Source organism: Micropterus dolomieu, linkage group LG04, assembly GCF_021292245.1.
Source record: "Micropterus dolomieu isolate WLL.071019.BEF.003 ecotype Adirondacks linkage group LG04, ASM2129224v1, whole genome shotgun sequence".
Lineage (NCBI taxonomy): Eukaryota > Metazoa > Chordata > Actinopteri > Centrarchiformes > Centrarchidae > Micropterus > Micropterus dolomieu.
Genome location: NC_060153.1, coordinates 17,623,048 through 17,642,926, shown reverse-complemented (window position 1 = coordinate 17,642,926; position 19,879 = coordinate 17,623,048). Strand labels below are relative to the sequence as shown.

Sequence of the window (19,879 nt, the reverse complement as noted above, 5' to 3'; positions counted from 1 at the left end):
CTTTAGGGGGACATTCCATATTGGTTATTTTATGGTCAAATAGCAACGTTACAAAGGGGACATAATCAGGATGTTCCCATATGGTTCTCTGTTGACCATATGAGAACGTTTTGTTACTAACTTAATCAGAACGTTCTCATATGGGTCTAAGTTGGTCATATTATAACGTTCGTCATATGACTTTAGGGGGACATTCCATGTTGGTTATTTTATGGTCACATAGCAATGTTACAAAGATACATTTGGGACATTAACCGAATGTTCCGGTATGGCCATACATCTGTATTATATTACAAGGTTTACAAATGAAAATATCCAGAAAATGGTCATGGAGTGGAATAGGAACAGCAACAGTAAAAGACCATACAATTCAAAATAATATTTCATCATAGTAGATAGTGAATTACTCTCAATCAAGAATTGTTCCTGTCATAATATGTAGAAAACACACATTTTTACTTTGGAAATGTAACCATTTGATAAAATGAATGGGAAAATACAATAATGTTACAAGCAAGTAATTACCTAAAATTAATGGTAGGCTTATTATTCTTTCTAAATTACAGATTTTACTCATGTGTACATTTAAACTTACATTATAGAACCTTATAACATTCAGCAAACGGACCTTCATTCCTACAGAGTTTATATGTTAAAAATATGGTAGGCCTGTTTGTTTGTTCAATAATGTTTAATTTAAAGGTAAAACATATAATGTTAAAGTGTCTGTAAATAATGGTAAATAGGCTATGTGACTTTTGGGTTTGTGGTCTTTCTAATTACCTATTTTTCAACAGTTTTATGATTGACTGCAACTTTCTTAACTTCAACACACTTAACTTTTAAATGACAAACATCATATTCACTGTGTACTTTTAATAGTATCAAAGTTACTATGCTGGAAACAAACTTGAAAGTAATTATTTTTCATATCACTGTGAGTGCTCCACCAACACCTCAATATCTATTACGTTTATTTAAATTATTTCAGAGTAATTATAGACTGTATAAAAAAGGTACAGAGTAGCTAACTGCAGCGACAGAGAGAGAGAGAGAGAGAGAGAGATACATTAGCAGTTGCGCCCTGTCTGCGCACCCAGCATCCATTGCGATTGTGTTACATTTTGAAATAGAAGCGCGATGTCCGGACTCTGGATCCTGGAGAGGAAACATTCCTTCTTGAGGTAAGTTGTACAGAATTTCTTACAGTGTCAAGTAAAAGCTTTCTTGAAGGGTTGATAGGGTTTGGAATAACGTTATGTTAATGTTTGCTGGGTCACGTTAGGTAAAACATTAACGGTCGACCGTGTCGCCAGTCAATGTTACATTTTTCAAACAGTTTTAACGCTCTCCTTTCTGCTGTTTTGTGTTGCTCTTGCAAAAAAAGTGCTAGCTTGTAATTTAATGGTAACATCAAGTTAACTTTAAACCCCCGGAGGAAATGTTCTGTGGCAAAGTAGTTAAGACATACGGGGTTAACGATACCTGCTTCATTGTAAACCACGTTGTTTATTCAAGTGGTTTGGAGCCGGTTGCAAGCAGGCTTTTATTTTATTTATTTTTTTCACTGGAGGGAAAATGTATCTGACCTGCTACAGTTACTGTCGGGCTGCTGTTTAGTTACTGCTTTAAATGTGCATAATCTACTCTTTGTATACAATTGTATGAATTTTGTTTTGTTTAAACCTCTATTAATGATTTCTTGTCGTTTTTTTCTGGCTGCAGAGAGGATGACGCCAGTCGACAGTGAACACCTGGTTGACAACTTGTAAGTCTTCAAGCAGAACACACCTGCTCAAAGTTCCAGTTTTTATTAGCCATGGTAAAATTAAGTGTTGAAAACGATCAGTAGTTGCAAGCATATCTCAAACTTCCCTCAGTTGATCTTCCTCATGTCCCCAGTCCAAGCCAACAGCTTCATACAATCCGGCACTCTGGAAGATTGTTTTGCAGATCACTTTTATGATTAGTATCTGGGTAACAGGTAGACAGAATGCGTTTCAGTACTAAGCTATAAAAAAAGTGAGCTCTCCTGAAAGCCGTGGTATAGTTCGCACACTGGGTGAGTAAAAAGGTGCAGCTCCCCGGCGCCCAGTTAACACCTGGCTGTGAAGTTACAACTCATGGCCCAAAAAGGAGAACAACAAACGCACATAGACACATTTTCAGCTGAGGACTGCGGCTTACTTTGGCTTCAACTCTACAATCAATCATGATTTCAGTTAAATGCTTAAGTTACCTTGTCTGTGGTCCGCTGGTAGAACACCGGTTGCTTTTTGATAAGGTGCCGTCGTGCTGTTGTCGAGGCAACATCATTTTCGTGTTACGATGGACGGACTGTAACATCACAGAGTTGTTATTTTCTTTAGCTTGAAATAATCCCATACTTTGGACACTTTATTCTTTGTCCCTTGCTATTTTCTCTCTCTTCTTTCACTTTGCAAACAGTGCTATTATAATCAAGTCGTGTTCACAGCATAAGCGCGATGTGCCACAGTAATAAATGTCCGTGCGAAACACTGTGCTGTATAGCTAAGTGGATTAAACAAAGCATCAATGCAAAGAATTTGCGATGATGCATTATATTAATCAATTTTATCGATTTTATCAATGAATCGTTTCAGCCCTACTCACAAATTATGAAACTCACCTGCAAAACTATATTCCAGAGTGCTGTTACCTTTCATCGACACAGACACCCCCGGAAGCGGGGGCAGCAAGCAATTTTTTTTACAACCGCTGACTTACTTTTGCCATTTTCGCCATTTCCAGTCCAAAAATCAGCTGATTTGTTGCTAAAAATATCACAGAACAACATCTTGATTATTGCGCAATACCTGGGAGCTGCCTGCCTTCTCTCACCTTTTTCTGCAGAGAGGAGAAGTGCTGCTTTGGAACACACGGTCTTTTTCTGGCACTCCGGTAGCCGACTCGTAGTAGCTACATAGACATCCAGGGTATCAAATGAATGTCTGCTCAATCCAGATCGATTGATAACCCCCCATCACTGTGTGATGTTCCATTCTCAAGTTACACGCCTGTAAAGCATGGGAGTGCTTTTGGTGACATGAATGTTGATGAATATTCACTGTTTTTATCAATATTTCAATGTGAAGTTATTTTCAACGTGGTTGTATGGACAGAAATAGTGTTTTAAAGATAACTCCCAATAAAAGTCAACATTTAAACAGTAAATATTGGACATTCGCCCGGTATATTTAAAAAAGATTGTATGATAACTGTTTTTTGTTTATTTTCATCAAAAAAATAAATACAGTTACAGTTGCTTTCCAGGTGTATTAGAAGATATTCAGTTGCATTATAATGAGTTGGATGATGGTTTTACCGGGCGAGGATGAAAATATCATATTTTTCTTTATTGCATTTCCATGTAGTCTGTAATGGTCAAATAAATATATCTTAATTTACAATGGATTTATATTCCTTACCTTCTGACCTTTCAAAGGAGATATTATGTATCTAGGCCAAATGGTTGAGGAGTTATTCCTGATTCATTTTGGATATGTTTTTTTAGGTATTTCTCCTGTGTTTCTCTGTGTAGGCATCATCCTCAACTACTGCACCAATCTAACTTTTGCTTTGTTTCTGTTTTTGGTGCAGGGAGGATCATGCCAGTTCACCATCAACATATGATGGACAACATGTGAGTGGTGACAGTACACTTTGAAGTTCAAGTTTCCTGAACATCAATTCTTTGTGAGACTCAGTCCCATGTTGAGCGCCCTGTTCATTCATCTCTGGACGCAGTGACTTATTACTCTTGATCAACCTGGGTCAAGTGGCTAATTTCAAATATACTGTGTATGGACACGTTTTTTCAAGATCTCATCACTGCTTTGTGAGTATACTGGAGTTATTGAATCTGTTCAATCTGTTTTTCAGAGGATGTGTACATGCAAAAACTGTTTCTTAAAGGTTATTAATGATAGTCTGTACATTGGTTTGCAGTGGGCTTTGTTAATTATGTCCTTTTTGCAATTTACGTTAATTTAAGTGGTTGACTGTAAAATTTGTAGCCACCAACTTTATGGCCTGATATATTGTATGCAGCTCATTTTTTGAAATTCTGGCAACCACTCCTGCCATTAATATTCCGGTAAGTTGAACTTAATAAATGCCGTAATATATCATACAGATTTGTTCTTTGTTTATAACTGAGGTAGACTGTAAACAGGTTTATATTGTAGCTAAGATGTTTAGCCCCCCCCCCGAAAGAGACCGAGGTACCCATCCCTCGTGGCGGCTCAGGCAACAGGCTCTGTTTTCCCGCCGTCTCGGCACTCGGGACACGCTAGCCGTCTCTCCATTCATTTGATTGGACAATGGAAAAAACGCGAATGAGGTCAGGCACTTTTCTGCTCAGAGTTGAAATGTTTAAGATCGATAGCAATACTAACATACCTTATCAAAATGTCACATGTTCGTCTTCTGTTCAGCACATTTGGCATGTTAAACCAGTCAGGTGATTCTAAATATTAACTTGCATTTTCACTTCTACTAGGTTCCTCCTCTGGATAAATATTGACTCCAGCAAATGCAGTGCCAAGGTACACAGAAGCTGGAAAGCTGGAGGAACTATGAGGCAGAAGATGACACATGAACCTATGCATCATCAGGGACTTCACAGAGTTTGATTGGCAAATAACTAGATGGAGGTGAGGATGTGATAATAATGTGTCTTTGAAAGATTTTCCTCAAGTGGTACTTTTCCATGAAGATATATTTGGTTTGTATTAGTCCAAGTTTTGAGACTTTAGTCTCAATAATATCTTTTCAAACTTCTTTCACTGTGTCCCTGAGACTATAGATAATCTATCCACAACACAGTGTTCATTGGAACTACTTTTCACTGAAGAAATGGTCTTTATATAAATCTTTGACAGTGAAGTGGGAATTTGCAAAATATTTGGGTGGAGTTGAGCAAGAGAAGAGGGAAAAAAATCACTCTTAAAGGGACAATATGTCGACAGTATTTAATCCTACAAGCAGTACGTACAAACGAATAAACTGCACAACATAGGTATAATTTATGGTGTGTAGTAATGACCACTGAGTACTCAAGGATTGGAGCGTTGACATGCTGACAGGAATCACAGCAAGTATATTCCCATTACAGTATTGTCTCTTGTTACAAGAATAGTTGGTATTCAATATTACATTAGTATGCAAACCCCCCTTTGTTAAGCTGCCTTGGGCAATACCGATCACCGATCAATGGGTCTATTTAGAGCCTTTTATTTATCATGTAGCATTATACAGTATACTGTATATATATTTAATTGGTCCTAAAAACAATGTATTAAGTGTTAAAGTTAACAGATGATAAAGTATCATGAAATGACAACTGTTTATTTTATTGCCAGGAAACATGGGCAACAAATTCCGCTCAATCTGTGTTAGAGACTTAAACCATAGCAGCCTTTGCCTGGTTACTGTGAACATCTTATAGCTTAACAAATATAGCTTTACTGTGGAATAAACTACAAAAACAGAACAAACAGCATCTTTTAAATTTACTACAACCATAAAAACTGCAACAAAAAAGGCTGTAGCCAAAATATTTTGGAGATAAAGGAGCACAGGCATCATGAGTCAGTGATAAACTCTGTAGCTGCTTTTTGTTCTGGAAAGCTCAGACAGGTTCTGTGGGCTTTAGGAGAGAGAGAGGAGCAGAGAGAGGGAGAAGGGCTACAGAAGGGAGTCATAACTGCCTTCAGTGAGATTTGAAAATAAGGAAAATTTAAATAAATAAAAATAGGCTACAATGTAAATTCCATATTATACAGTCAATTGTTAATATTGCATAGGCTACTATATTCATTCTAATTTCATATGGTTTGCCATTAGTAGGCTATAGGCCTTATATCATTTCAGTGGATTGTTTTCTTTTATAATCCTTGTGCAGGAAGCACAGTCTACATATCTTACATGCTACCACCGACTTTACCAGAGGAGAGAATAGCAAACACTTTAAATACGACCAGAAGGTTTTTATATGATTTCATAAAGGTTAAAAATACGGGAGATTTACGGGGAAACATTTAACGGGTGGATACCGGGTGAGAATGGAAAAATACGGGAGAATCTCGGGGAAAACGGGAGGGTTGACATGAGAGGAGTAGAGAGAGGAGTGGGGTAATGTGAGGCTACATCCACACTGCTACAGTTTCATAACGAAAACGATCTTCTCCGTCCACAGCAGCGTTTCAGCTGCTTATCAGATTTGATTTCTGTCTATATTAGAAAGACTGAAAACACACATCTAGAGCCGTTCAGGTAGCCTACACTGGGCATGCGCGTGCTAGTGTAAACATGAAGCAGATGGTCTACTCCGCCGTCGCAGACGATTTAGCGAAAGAAGAAATTAATACAGACCAAGAACCACACCAGGCTTTTTTCTTCTTTTCTTTTTTTTTGCATTGACCGACAACAAAGTGGAACTGTTACTGAAAGTAACATGGGAGTACGAGAGACGATGGCGGAAAACAGACTGGGAGTTGCTGCAAAGTAAATACAGCGACATGCACAGTAGGCTAGGCTAACTGTTAAGTGTTATTTACAAAGTACTTATATTTTAATAAAAATACCAAAACTAAAACTCCTTAAAGCATCGTGTTTTTGCTTTGGATGACATATAAGACCGACTCACAAAGCCAAATGTGAGTGTGTGTCATCGTTTTATAAATGCTGCGTTCCATTTACCTCGGAAGTCGGAGGCCGGAGCTGGGAATGACGTCACACCCGAGTTGACGGCGTTCCAGTTAACAAGTCAAAAAACCTCGCTCGGCCAGCTGTTTATTTACTACTAGCAAGGTTAGCTATTGATACGCCGGTTGATTAAAAAAACGCATTGTGCGGTATTTACTCACACTAAACACTGTAGCAACACGTCCTCAGACAGCAGCTGGACAGCACTTTGTGTAGGAACATTTATATGAGTCACAAGTACACATAAGTGCTAATAAACAGTATAAACTACAGTTTTCACTAACTGTTGATACCCCGACAGCCATCTTGGATCACGAAGTGCGGTTGTCCCGACTTTCCGAGTCGGAAATCCGACCTCAGGGGGCGTTCCAGTTGAAAGTTCCAACTGGGAACTTGGAAATTCCGACTTCCCATGTCAAATGGAACGCACCAAAGTCCTCTGTTTTGTCAGTCTCTCTCTGCCTGATGCGCTGAGTCTATTAAATTCCGGTTGCGGGTGGCGTGTGTGTGAGATGAGCACAGCTGCGACAGTTTCACATGATCGCTCCTGCGTGTTGCTCCACTTGTCTGATTGCTGCTCAACTCTAATTGTAAATGATTATGTGGGCGCATTAATCCCTTCTTGTCTGAGAAGGACTTTGGTGCTAGCTAGCTTTGAAAACCGCTCAGACAGCGTAGTGAAACATTTTAGCTGCCGTTGAAAATTTGTCTGGCGAGTATTGCGTCATCTGCTCGGCTTTTCTTATCGGCCTTTTTAGCGGCCACCGATCAAACTAGTTAAAGCTATTATCGGCCGATTATGATCGGTAACCGATCGGAGCACCCTTAGTGTTGTAGTTTCTGCTACTGTAGGTGTCTCGAAGACCACATTTTGCCACGATGACGCAGACAAACTCACAATTTAAAAACAATACCAGCTACAAGGGATAAAATGGTTGAATAACCTGTAGCGATGGGTTCTAAAACTCCGTATTAAATGGACCATGGGGCCAAGTTATGAAAGACCGAAGTGTCAATAATCTCAGTACTGCCAGCGGTATTGAAGAAATTAGGACAGTTGTCTTTGATGGATTTTTGCTACTCCCAATCCTACGGAGAGATCCGAGTCTTTCCGTCGGAAAACCTGTCATGTGCAAGGGTCAGGGCTATAGCTCCCACTTCCTGTCTCTCACACAGACACAGTGCACTGAGTGGCGATGGAGGAGAGAGCCAAATGTACAAATGTCTGTTTGTACTTCTCCAGAATCAATGCAGACAATGCTTGTTGCCACAAGGGCAACAGATCTTTTGCATGTAAAGGCGAGAACACTAGCAAAAACATCCACCGAAAGTACATGACAAACAGGCTGAGAAATGCACAGTTTTTAACTGCCTAGGTCGTACTTCATCTCCAGTTTTCCCCTCCTAAATATATATATTGTTATGTTTAATTTTTTCTCCTAAAAAGGTAACAAATATAACAGATAACAGATTTATTAAAGTACCAAATCAATAAACAGTATCATTAAGAGTAGTAGCACCTTTTTAACTGGAGAGGGTTGACTGTAACCAAAAAAACTTTTGAAATGATCAGAAACAGAGATGGTTCTTCATAATCTGCAACACAAAGTGCTACATTTCTTTCAAAAAGTATGTCCCCCTTCCTCTTTTGTGTAGAATAGTCTCCACTCCATGAATGCAAGATTTCCAAATTGATCTACCACAGGTCTAAGAAATATCACCAAAATGACTGTCCTTCATACTTACTCATACTTTATCAACTTCATTTCTTATTCATTGTTTATCTTTCAGGCATCTGCTCTTCATTTTGCTGTGGAACAGTACTGTGAAAATGACAGACTGAACAGTGATGTAATCGCTAAAATCCCGAGAAGCAAGGAACCACAGACTTTTTTTTTCCTATCAGCAAGTCACCTTTGTTCAAACATGGAAAAGGGTGTGTTCTGTGTGCATGTTGATTTGTCTTTGGAGATGTTGATGTTAAGTTTTAAAGTTACATAGGTGAAAAAGTAAAAAAAAAAAACTGATGCAGATGTTTGGTCCAAATTTTATAAGGTATACGAATTGTTAACTATGCACTGTATATTAATCTTTATTGTATACAATTTTTGCAGTTAGCATTAAGGTTTTTGTAAGATATAACACCTAGGCCTATTGTTTTTGGATATTGTGTGTTTTCCTGGATAAACTTTAAAAAGACTCAAAACCTGATGGGAATTAATATGTAGTATAGAGTTGGGGCCAATGGTCAAAGGACACAGAGTTACTTTTTAAGCTGTCTACCTCAAGTAGTATATTTATTGCCTATAGAATATATGCCAGTTCTGTCACAGTACTTATCTTATTGACACCTTACTACCTTCCCCAGCAGTCCCAAAATGTATGAGTGGGCTTTGGTTCAGAGGAATTGCCATTTATGCATTTGGTTGTTTGTATTCAAAGTGTTTTAAATACTGTGTTTTATGGAAGGGAAATGATAATGTATTAGCCAAACAGTGCTTTTTTGACCACAGAATGTCTCTATATGGTTTGATAGAAGAAATGGCGTTATATTTATTGTGTTGACTTGTTATTGCCACTATTTTTAAATATGCAATCCTCTGTTTTAATCCATCCATTGTTTTATGGTTTGTAATATATTGAATATATTAAGAGCTGCTTGTCACTTATGCACATTTTAGAAGACATGGACGATGATTGTAAATGTAATGGAAGACAGAATTCAGTGTATTTGCTATACACTTTAAAGCACAAGAAAAACATTTGGCTTGTTACTGTTTAACAGTTAGTCAAGAATAAATCGTTACATTTATTGTTTGATGTCTCTCTGCAGTTATTTCTATTTATAAAATGTGTCAAGACTTTTAACATGCAGTAACTTTTGGCAGTTATTTACTGTGATCTTTTTTTTCACAGTAAGTTACTGGTCAATTGCTGCCAGTTATTTACTGTGAATTTCACAGTAGGTTTCTTACAGTGTAGCTTCTAATACTAAATATGCATTAGACTGATGGATAGCTTACCAGATATAATGTTAGTAAGTTCAGGTACATTTGACTTAGGCATGACCCGGCTGACATATTCTTCATAGACAAACAGCATCTGTTTTAGTTTTGTTGGGATTGCTGCATTGAGCATTACAAACAAGCTGCACAGAACTGTTCACAGCTATACATCAGAATGTGCACAACCAAAGCAATAAATGTCACTTAAGAAAGAAACATTCCATTAGCCAGATTAGACTGCTTTGTTTTTGGCTGCCATTAAAGCCATTCACATTGTGACCAACGTGTAACTGTTCTGTGAAGCTCAATTGGCTTGAGAAACATACTGTAAAACTGTAATACTGTTAAAGTCTTAGTGAAGGGCATATAGATGCACCAGATTAAGTGGTGGTTCAGTAAGTTTGTAAAAATGAAAAAATAAAAACTAAAAGATAAAGTTTCGGACAAGCATAGCCAAGCTCTTGGCAGCAATTGCACATGCTCTTCTTCGCCTCTCCATTATCTTTCACTAGCCTACATCACCTGAAGGCCTCCTATCAATCAACATCACAATGAAACATGGTTGGGTTGCATCCCTGAGGGAAGGATAAGAGACAGATGGAAGAGCAAGAGAAGGACAGCAGTAAAACTGGTTTAACACAAGTGGATTTGAGCGGTCATCCATTGGTTTTTGAGAAATAACAAGAAACACGCCATAGGCCAGTGTCACATTTGCTGTCATTGTACTGTTAAAACAATGATAGCATCAGACAAGAAGGGACAGAAAATCTGACGTAACATTGGCATTAATGGGAGCTTTCCTAACGCTTTCCTCATTGTCTTCCCTTCCACTTTTAATATATTACATTGTACATAAGCACTTGCTGGCTAATAGTTTTCAGTTGTGCTTTCCAGAAATATGCAGAGCTGCAAGCAGGTATCATCTGCTGCCAGGCTTAGTGGTGACTAAGAAGACAAACTTTACTTTTTACTTACTTTGTACTGTGTGCAAACATTTTTGACTACGTGTTTTGGCAGCGGTTGTATTAAAGTCATAAATTGCCAGAGGGCAGCTTCTTCGTTGATTATGTGTAATGTGGGGACCAAAAAAGTATTTCCTCTTCACATTTTGCCTCTCCTTCAACTCTTTCACCGCACACTCATCGTGTAGGGTAAAGCACAGATACTTAAACAGCTATTTGGGCTACGAGTAGATTCACTCTGCTGCAATCAATCTGCTCTGTGACCTCTTAATAATCTCTCTATCCTTTGTCTCCATTTTTTACCTCTCTTTCATGTGCTCAAAGATCCTCACTATTCCTGACTTCTTCATATGTTCCCTCCTTGCATTTCTCAACTCCCTCTTCCCCTTAAATCATATCTAAAAGTCTCTCCCTGTTTCTCTCTCTGGACCTATAAGTGTTTGTCTCTATAATTCAGCCCTCAGCAGATAAATTAGCATCTGTCAAGGCTTTGCTCTGTGCTGGGAGCTTTGGCAGAAGCTGCTCTCTCTTCATCTTTTTTTTTGCTCAGTGGCACACTTCAACACCCTGGCACCTTCACTCATCCCGTTATTTACTCTGACTCACAGGTAATGAAGCAAAGGACTGGTGAAACCATGTGTGAGAGAGGAAAGACATACCACTCTTGGAGCCAGAATGGACATCTGGCCTTGTGATACTGGGAGGCTGAGTTGCAAACTAGGGACATACAAATGTTTACAGTCAAACTGAACAGCTGGGCTGGAGGCACTCTAGGTGTACAGTGGAAAAGGTGTTTATCTGAAGGCGTTTAGCCAATGGCAACAACTGTGCCATGTGTTTTACAGAGCCAAAATAGAATATGAACAACACACTTTGGAGGATCACAGTTGTTGCATCCAGTGTGGGAAAACACTGGTCGAATGCACATATTTCATTTGTTCGGTTGTTCACATTGAGTTCAATTTATTCAGACTGAGAAAATATTATTCCACTACATATGAAGCAATGTTTTGCGGCTAGCATTCATCTTGTTAGAGTGCAGCTTCTATGCAGCTCCTTAAAAAAGGTATAAACAACAGCCATCAATATGTCTATGAAGATTCTCAGTCATCCAGGTCATAGTTATCCAACGAATGTTAAAGTCAAGGGCAAAAAATCCTCCTGATACTGTATCAGAGAAACTCAGGAGGATTTTCAACAAACACAACATCCCTGTGTTTTTTAAACCCAAGAACACACTAAGACAGATGCTGGTACATCCCAAAGACCGCACACCCAAACACAAGAAAAGCAATCTAGTGTATGCGGTCCAATGCAGTGAGAATGCACAGACCTCTATATTGGGGAGACTAAAAAACCACTACACAAACACATGGCTCAACACAGAAGGGCCAACTCCTCAGGTCAAGACTCTGCAGTCTACTTACATCTGAAGGACAGAGGACACTTGTTTGAGGACCACCAGGTGCACATTTTAGACAGAGAAGATGGATGGTTTGAAAGAGGTGTCAAGGAAGCCATCTACACCAGGGTTGAGAAGCCGTCATTGAACAGAGGAGGGGGTCTCACCACAAGTCCAGTTGCCCTTGACTTCAACCTTCGTTGGATAACAGCCATCAATGCTTTTTGAAAGTGCAAACTCCCAAACTTTCAGTCGCTAATGGAATTTTAAATTGGTGAATGTTGTTTTTTGCCCCCAAGATGAGTAAATCAATTGTTGCATTATTTACATTTTCAGGAAACACAGCTAGCTAATCTCAAAGCTGCACTAAGTAATGAAAGGCTTACAAGGGTTTTATGTATGACTGATACAACTCTCATCTCTGTATATTTCCCACCTCATTATGACAAATATTGTAATCAAGGTTATACATTTTCTCTTTGATTAAATAAGAATAAGAATACTCTTAAGAGTCCAATATTTAGTTTTAATCAGGACCATGTGGGGGCAATTTAAAGATGTCTAAGATGTATGCAAAATCATCAACAATACATGTATCTATCTAATCTATCATATTAACCAAATAGCAATATTTTGCCATTTACTGCCACTTCATTTGTCCCATGAACTTCAGTGGATAAATGTGAGGTTATCCATATGGGTGACAACTGGTATGAAGCAGAGTTACTGAACTGATAGCTTTGAATAAATATATGAAGAGAACAGAGTAAACAAACACAGAAGAAGAATCCAAACACAGTGATGGGAGGAATCATAACTAGGCCAAATGACAAGTTCAAGTGGACTAAGACAAGAGTGACCTCTCTTCTCTGACACTGTGTAATCTGCAGCTACTGTGTCTCACACACACCCACACACACACAAATCAACACATACATATAGACTCTAATCTGTCTCCCTCCCAGCTTAATCTGACAGCCATGTCAGCTTCAATAAGCCTCTGTTTGCAGCTGAGGCTATGCGGTCTCTGCCTAATTGCATCTTTCAGCTACCTGAGACACTACTGTGTTTTATTCTGCTGACGCAGAGATGAGACCTTAGTTGTTGTAGAGGGAGATTCGGAACAAAGTGGGTTCTGTGTTGACAACATTACTGGCCACTTAAAGGTGATCCGATCATTATAGTTGGCCTAGCAGAAACAGAGGCACGACACCCAAATCATAACATCATGCATGCAAAGAACACACATATTAAATTCCACAGGATAGCTAATCAATTATTTATTATTTCCCTGTGCTGAGGATGATGTTCTTTTGAAACATTGATTATAGCGACTAGATCAGTGCCAAGTGTGTTGTTCCAATGTGTGTGAATGTGAACACCAATAAATATATAATTGTATTACCAGTTATTTGTGTGGAGCATAATTGATAAGATTGTGATGTTCTCCAATATACACTCTGAGATTTTTTCTCTTAATGCTGAAATCTATCATTTATTTTTGTTAATCTGCTTGCTTGAGTGCTGTTACGAGTTAAGACTAACCCACTTCTTGTGCCGCCTTCCAGTCTCATTGCTGTACAGCAGCCTGCATTTCTATGCCAACAGTCTCTTTGGACAAAAGCCATCACACACAAAGTGATATAAACATAAGTTAGTGTGATATAACTTTTATATCAAAAACTACGTGTTCTTCTATACAGTGCAAGCTCAACACTTTAGCAAAACAACTGATCAGAACCATTACTTGCTTTGTCTTGTTTTTGCTGAGTGACCTCCAGTGGTTTAATTTATCACCTTGCTGCAGTGTAGTAGATGTGTACTGCAGGGTTTGTTAGGACACTGTGACATCACTGTTGGGTGTGGTCAGATTTGCAACACACTTGAAACTTCCAACCATCTTTAAAGGAAAAGTGAAGCAAAACTGTTTATTATATATCTAGTGTAGCTAGGCAGGTACCAATATCAATATTTGGGAGTTCCGATAACAATAAATCAGCTGATAGTAATTTTTTAGGTGAACACATAATGTAAACAAAAAATCCTATATGGATCCCCTGGATTTGTGTTTTAAGAATTTGAATTGTGAAGATAGATACAGAGTGGGACATTTTACGTTTTAGTTGAAACATCAACCTGTCAATGCTCTCTTGTGGACATACTATGCAATAATGACACAGTTTCTAAATAAACTCAAACCTAGTCTTACATACCTGAAGTGCAATTTCAAATCATATTGCAAATATTTTGACAGATTTTGTGATACAAGTCACAAGTGGGAATGGTAATTTTAGCATTTCATTTTCACTGATTATTAAAATGATGAGGATGATGTGATTTTTGCTGGGGTCTGTACCACACAAGTGTGTTCCCTTACGTCTTAAGAATATTATTTGTAAGCCGGGTAGTCTTGCACGAAGGTGCTTCATTTATAATGGTATTTTATGACATATTTTATCTTCACCCAAATTGCAATATCCATATTTGGATATTGCACTAGGATATTTTGCAATTTCAATAATATTTCGATTAACTGTTAAGCCCTGGAGGCTACTTATTCCTTCCTCACCCCACTGTTTGTCTGGCAAATGATGATACGGTCACTTAGACACACACAACACAGCTTAACCTCACCTCACACGGATAGGTCTGGTAATGATGGTATGGTATTGATTTGTTCAGCTGCAGACAGCAGACATTTAGTTTAAAGGTTGAGACAGTGGTTCACTTGGTGCCAGCATTTTTTGCCTTCATGGGGACACAAGAAATACTGTAAGGCCTAAGTGAGGGAAACACATGAGACAAACTAATGGTTAATGATATACAGTAGGTGTGAAGCACTCCATGATAACCGGACACTGCAGTTTGTGTTATGGAAACCATGTTGAAATATAACAACAGACATCTCGCTTCTTCTTCAAAACATGTAGAGCAGAAAAGCTTAACGTGCCACCACACAGATATTTATAATTCAAGAGGTACTTTGTCTGTAGACAGAAGCTAGTGAGAGGGACTTGTGTACTTACTGGAATAAAACAATGGACAACATGGGCTACACATAAACAGATCCATAATTTACACGGGCAAAACAATCTCAGGGGATCATAGAAGAAGATTCACTAACCGCTCTACAGCTGGGTGCATTTAAATGTCAATGTAAAATACATTTAATTGCTGTGAACATTTTTTTTCTTCTAGATGTGAATGTAGCATGGATTTTATTTGCACAAAGCTGTGCTGCGGGGCTTGAGGCAATTTTCTCCATCGACTTGCTAAACTGTGTGAGCTCTGCTGCTACGAAAGCTTGTGGGTATAGTTAGCTGCGTGTATGTGTGTGTGTGAGTGTGTGAGAGGGAGAGAGCTGGAGTTGGTGCGCATACATATGTGACATCCTATATATGTTTGGAAACGATCAGACCACTGGTTTGTATGTGTAAATAATCTAAAGCATGAAATACAGCTTTATACGTATTCCCAGATTCCCCACCACAGGATGCTGAGGTGGACACATTTCATTCTTCTCAGACTGATAGCCTGGTGGGAGCCGAAAAGACTGACGCCGCCTTGAGCAGGTCCATTAAGGAAATAAGAGCAATCAATGCAAGTCCATTAATGAAATAAGAGCAATCAATGGAAGACAATGAAATGAAATGTGGACCAACACACTCACATGTACGCAGGGACAAATACAACATGTTGGAATGCGCGTCCGCATACGTACACCCTCCCACAAACATTTAGACACAGACATACAGACCAAGATTAAGTCATTTTGTGAATGCTAAGATAAGCCAAAAGCTATAATTAGTGTGTCCAACATTGTAAGTGTTTCACGCTTTAGCTCTGTGACTGCAACTCAACTTGTGCTTTAAGTGAACAGGATTAAACTCTCACTATCATTTGTAAATCCCAAGGAAGTGAATGTACTCCACCATCTTGATTGTAAGGTGAGTGTTTCTGACAAGGAAAAAGGTTGCTCTTGTTAAAGCCGTTCCCATTCAAACGTGATGCATTTCTCAGCAGACAAATCTACTGAATGTTACATGACAGAAACAAAGAATGAGAGATTTGGGAAAACCTTTTAGAAATTGCTTTTTCTGTTGTGCTTCGGCACGTCTTTTATTTACTGAGAAACGGATGGGCCCTATCATTCGAGCTGACAGGTAATGCCATTTAAACTTTCCCAGAGAGAGGAAGAGCCCAAGGCTTGGCAGTACAGCATACACACTACCATGTTGGCTCAGTAAGCTGCTCAATAGAAGCCTGAGTGGAAGAAAGCCGTCAGTAGGTAGCATGTATACGTCTAGATAAAGCATTGAAGCGCTTGTTACCATTCAATATATGGGCATGACAAAGAATAAAATGTTCGCTTTTATGCATATTGTACACATAAATTATATATGTATACTATATATGTCTATAAACACATTCATTAATTACGTCTCACAACCAAGAACACCCAATTCCTTATAATCAGAATGCGATACACATTAATAAAAATGTTTTTTTTCAAACTGAGCATGTTGTAAAAAATAATAATCATTATTAAAAATTCAACAAGTGAAAAATTATAAGATCCGGGGCCCAATTTCCACGGACCGTTTGTGTGACATTATCTACTACAATGATGTTAACTGCAAATTTAAAATCAACCTTCTCCTCTTTCAGATAGTGACATTTATCAAAAACATTGCCCAAACAGCTACACCTTATATGGGTAAAAACTGAAATCAGTAATTCGACACCAGTACTGATAAGGCAACCATTAGGGAGAGCGTTCGTGAGTGTTAGCGTGTGACAAGACCGGCAGCAAACATCAGCAGCTTCACGCACGGCAGACAGATCTGTAACATAATGGCTAAATATCAACGCTGCTGGTATGATTATTGCTGCCACATGATTACTGGAAGCACAAGAAAGCTTGATGCATGTTTGTAAGTGTGAAGTGGCAGAGAGGGAGAGAGAAAAGCAAAAGGGAAGAAAAGAGATATGCAGGGAGGTTGGCCGTAATTTCACCTGACTGCATGACAAGAGCGCAAAAGACAGTCTTTATGCATTTTTCTTTTCAACCCATATGCATCTTAATTTAGCTTTACCCGTGTGTATCCATTCCATTTTAAAATGAAATCATCTCAGCTGCCCTCAACTTTGCTTTCTCCTCCTCTCCTTAACGCTCAGCAATCACTCTCCCCTCCTTTCAGCTCGGCCTTAGCCGAGCTCAGACACAGTTCATCTCCCCAGGTGCTGCAAACAGGGCCTTCTCTCTCTCTCTCTCTCTCACGCACGCACGCACGCACGCACACACAGAGAGATGAGGTTAAGTCCACCTGTCTAGTGCTTAGAGAGACTCACTAGAGCTCCCATTCATTGCTCTCTCTTTCAGGTCTTATTCTCTGCCATTACCTGTCAGGAGGAGCTGTTTTCTGTGTTCATCTTGCAGGAATGGAGGGGTGAGGTACTGCGGTGTATTAGACAAAAGATTTAAGAAACTGCCTGAGTTGAGTGTCTGAGTACAGCTTAGACAAAGAAGACAGGGAGGGAGTGTATTCATCCTTGCATCTAGCTGTCTCACAATCAAGGAAGCCTCTATTGTCAGACTATCGGTTTGTTTCATTAGCGTTTGTAAAACTACAATTTTTTATGTCATGTCTGCACACTGACAAATCCAATTCACTTACATTTGGGAATGAGCTCTTATCAGACCATGAATGGCATTTCATCCCAAATGCCAAAAGAAAGTACAATACCAGATCTCAGCAATGTGAACAAATGATGCAGAAGTGACATCATGTTCAGATGAGTGTGTATTACTGCTTTTATTTTTTTACACAATTATGATAACATACTTTGGTTGCTTTGTGTATAAATGTGCAGTGCATTTCGTTCATACGTGATTGTTTCACACAAACTCAAACACTCACATCTTATAAAACACTGGATTAAACCTTGTGTTTTGTATATAGTAGTTACATTATATAGTGTTTTCTATCCAGGGAAGCAAAACTGATTTGACTGCTGGATCTTAACAAGGCAATGTGTTTCTACAAGGGGTACCACAAGATCACGCAAAATTAAATATATAATTCTCTATATATTTCTCGTTGGGGTGAAAAGCTGTCTCACAATATCAGCATGTTGGAGTGTGAGGATGAAATTAGCATAGAAGATGCCCCCCTGAAATTGTTTGTGTAGCCACACCCGATGAAAACAATTCAGGTCAATAAAGATTTCTTAAAAATGGTGTTAAAATACGATCTGGTTGTCGTTAACCCAATATCATGTTTTGTCTTTTGACATGGTGAACCGAAAACTTTGAAATCACATTATGTTTAGTCGAACTCCCGCCTTAACACCAGCAACACTGATTGTGTCACTAGATGTCAAACTTCTAAACTGACTTCTTGCGCTGCTGACAAATTAGAATCCAGAGCAAAACACAAGAGAGAGAGGAAGAAAGAGACATATACAAAAATGAAAAGAGAGCTGCAATGTCAATGCAGCAAACAATGGAAATCAATTCTCATCTGACTGTCTATACGGGATCTCAGCTGCCCTAAGAGACGTGTCACTTCCTCCTTGCAGCATTTCCTGAAATAGCACCAGTGCCCTCATAGGCATTGTGCTGCTACATAAGTACTGAATCCAACAAAATAAACAAAAATAGTATGCATTGATGAGTCCTCTCAGTTTTTATGTTTAAATTGGCTTAATTTTGCATTTTTTTTCATATATCAATTGTCAGATATTGCTAAATTATTTCAACACTTTGCCACAAAACCACTAAGAGGTAAACTCTATGTAATGGTAAGTATTGCTAATGTTTTTCCTGTTGTTTCCAGAGATAAACTGAATATTGCTACTTTCCTTCTATGGCAGTGCTCTACAGGAAAAAGATTTTTCAGCACTCCTTTATTCTACCATATGGTATTAACTAAACAGTGAAAGCCTATATTTATTGCTGAGAAAACAGTGCTTCATTTTTGTCAGCACAGAGACAAGCACTGGTGAAAATTACTAATGACCTCCTCATTGCATCAGACAAAGGATTTGTCTCTGTACTGATTTTACTACATCTTAGTGCTGCATTTGATACCATTGACCATCAGATCCTATTACAGAAACTGGAACATTTCATTGGCATTAAAGGAACCGCTCTAAGCTGGTTTAAGTCCTATTTATCAGATCGATTTCAGTTTGTACATGTTAACAATGAGTCCTCCATGCACGCCAAAGTTAGTCATGGAGTTCCACAAGGATCTGTCCTCGGACCAATCCTGTTCTTTATATATGCTTCCTTTAAGCAATATTATCAGGAAATATTCCATAAACTTTCATTGTTATGCAGATGATACTCAGTTATATCTATTGATCAAGCCAGATGAAACTAATTAGTTATCTAAACTTCAAATGTGCCTTCAGGATGTTAAAACCTGGATGACCTGTAATTTTCTAATGTTAAACTCAGATAAAACTGAAGTTATTGTTCTGGGGCCCAAGCACCTTCGTGACGCATTATCTAAAGATATAGTTTCCCTTGATGGCATCGCCCTGGCCTCCAGCACCACTGTGAGGAATCTTGGAGTTATCTTTGATCAGGACATGTCGTAAGTTAAGCAAATTTCAAGGACCGCCTTTTTTCACCTACGTAATATTGCGAAAATCAGGAACATCCTGTCTAAAAACGACGCAGAAAAACTAGTCCATGCATTTGTTACTTCTAGGCTGGATTACTGCAATTCCTTATTATCAGGCTGCTCGAAAAAGTCCATTAAGACTCTTCA

At 38.6% G+C, this 19,879-nt stretch overlaps 1 protein-coding gene and 1 long non-coding RNA gene across 3 annotated transcripts in view; one reads left to right on the top strand and one right to left on the bottom strand.

The window, feature by feature from the left end:
• LOC123969708 (alpha-1,6-mannosylglycoprotein 6-beta-N-acetylglucosaminyltransferase B-like) overlaps nt 1-19,879 on the bottom strand; it is a 153,887-nt gene that overhangs the window by 117,159 nt on the left and 16,849 nt on the right. The gene's annotated exons all lie outside the window — the stretch shown is intronic.
• On the top strand, nt 1,052-8,866 carry LOC123970305. Of its 2 annotated transcripts, XR_006824926.1 has the most exons (5): nt 1,052-1,184; nt 1,726-1,768; nt 3,622-4,363; nt 4,523-4,676; nt 8,521-8,866. It is a non-coding gene; the product is annotated as an uncharacterized LOC123970305 (long non-coding RNA). The 2 variants fall into 2 exon arrangements; XR_006824925.1 differs by lacking the exon at nt 1,052-1,184 and having other exon boundaries at nt 1,630-1,768.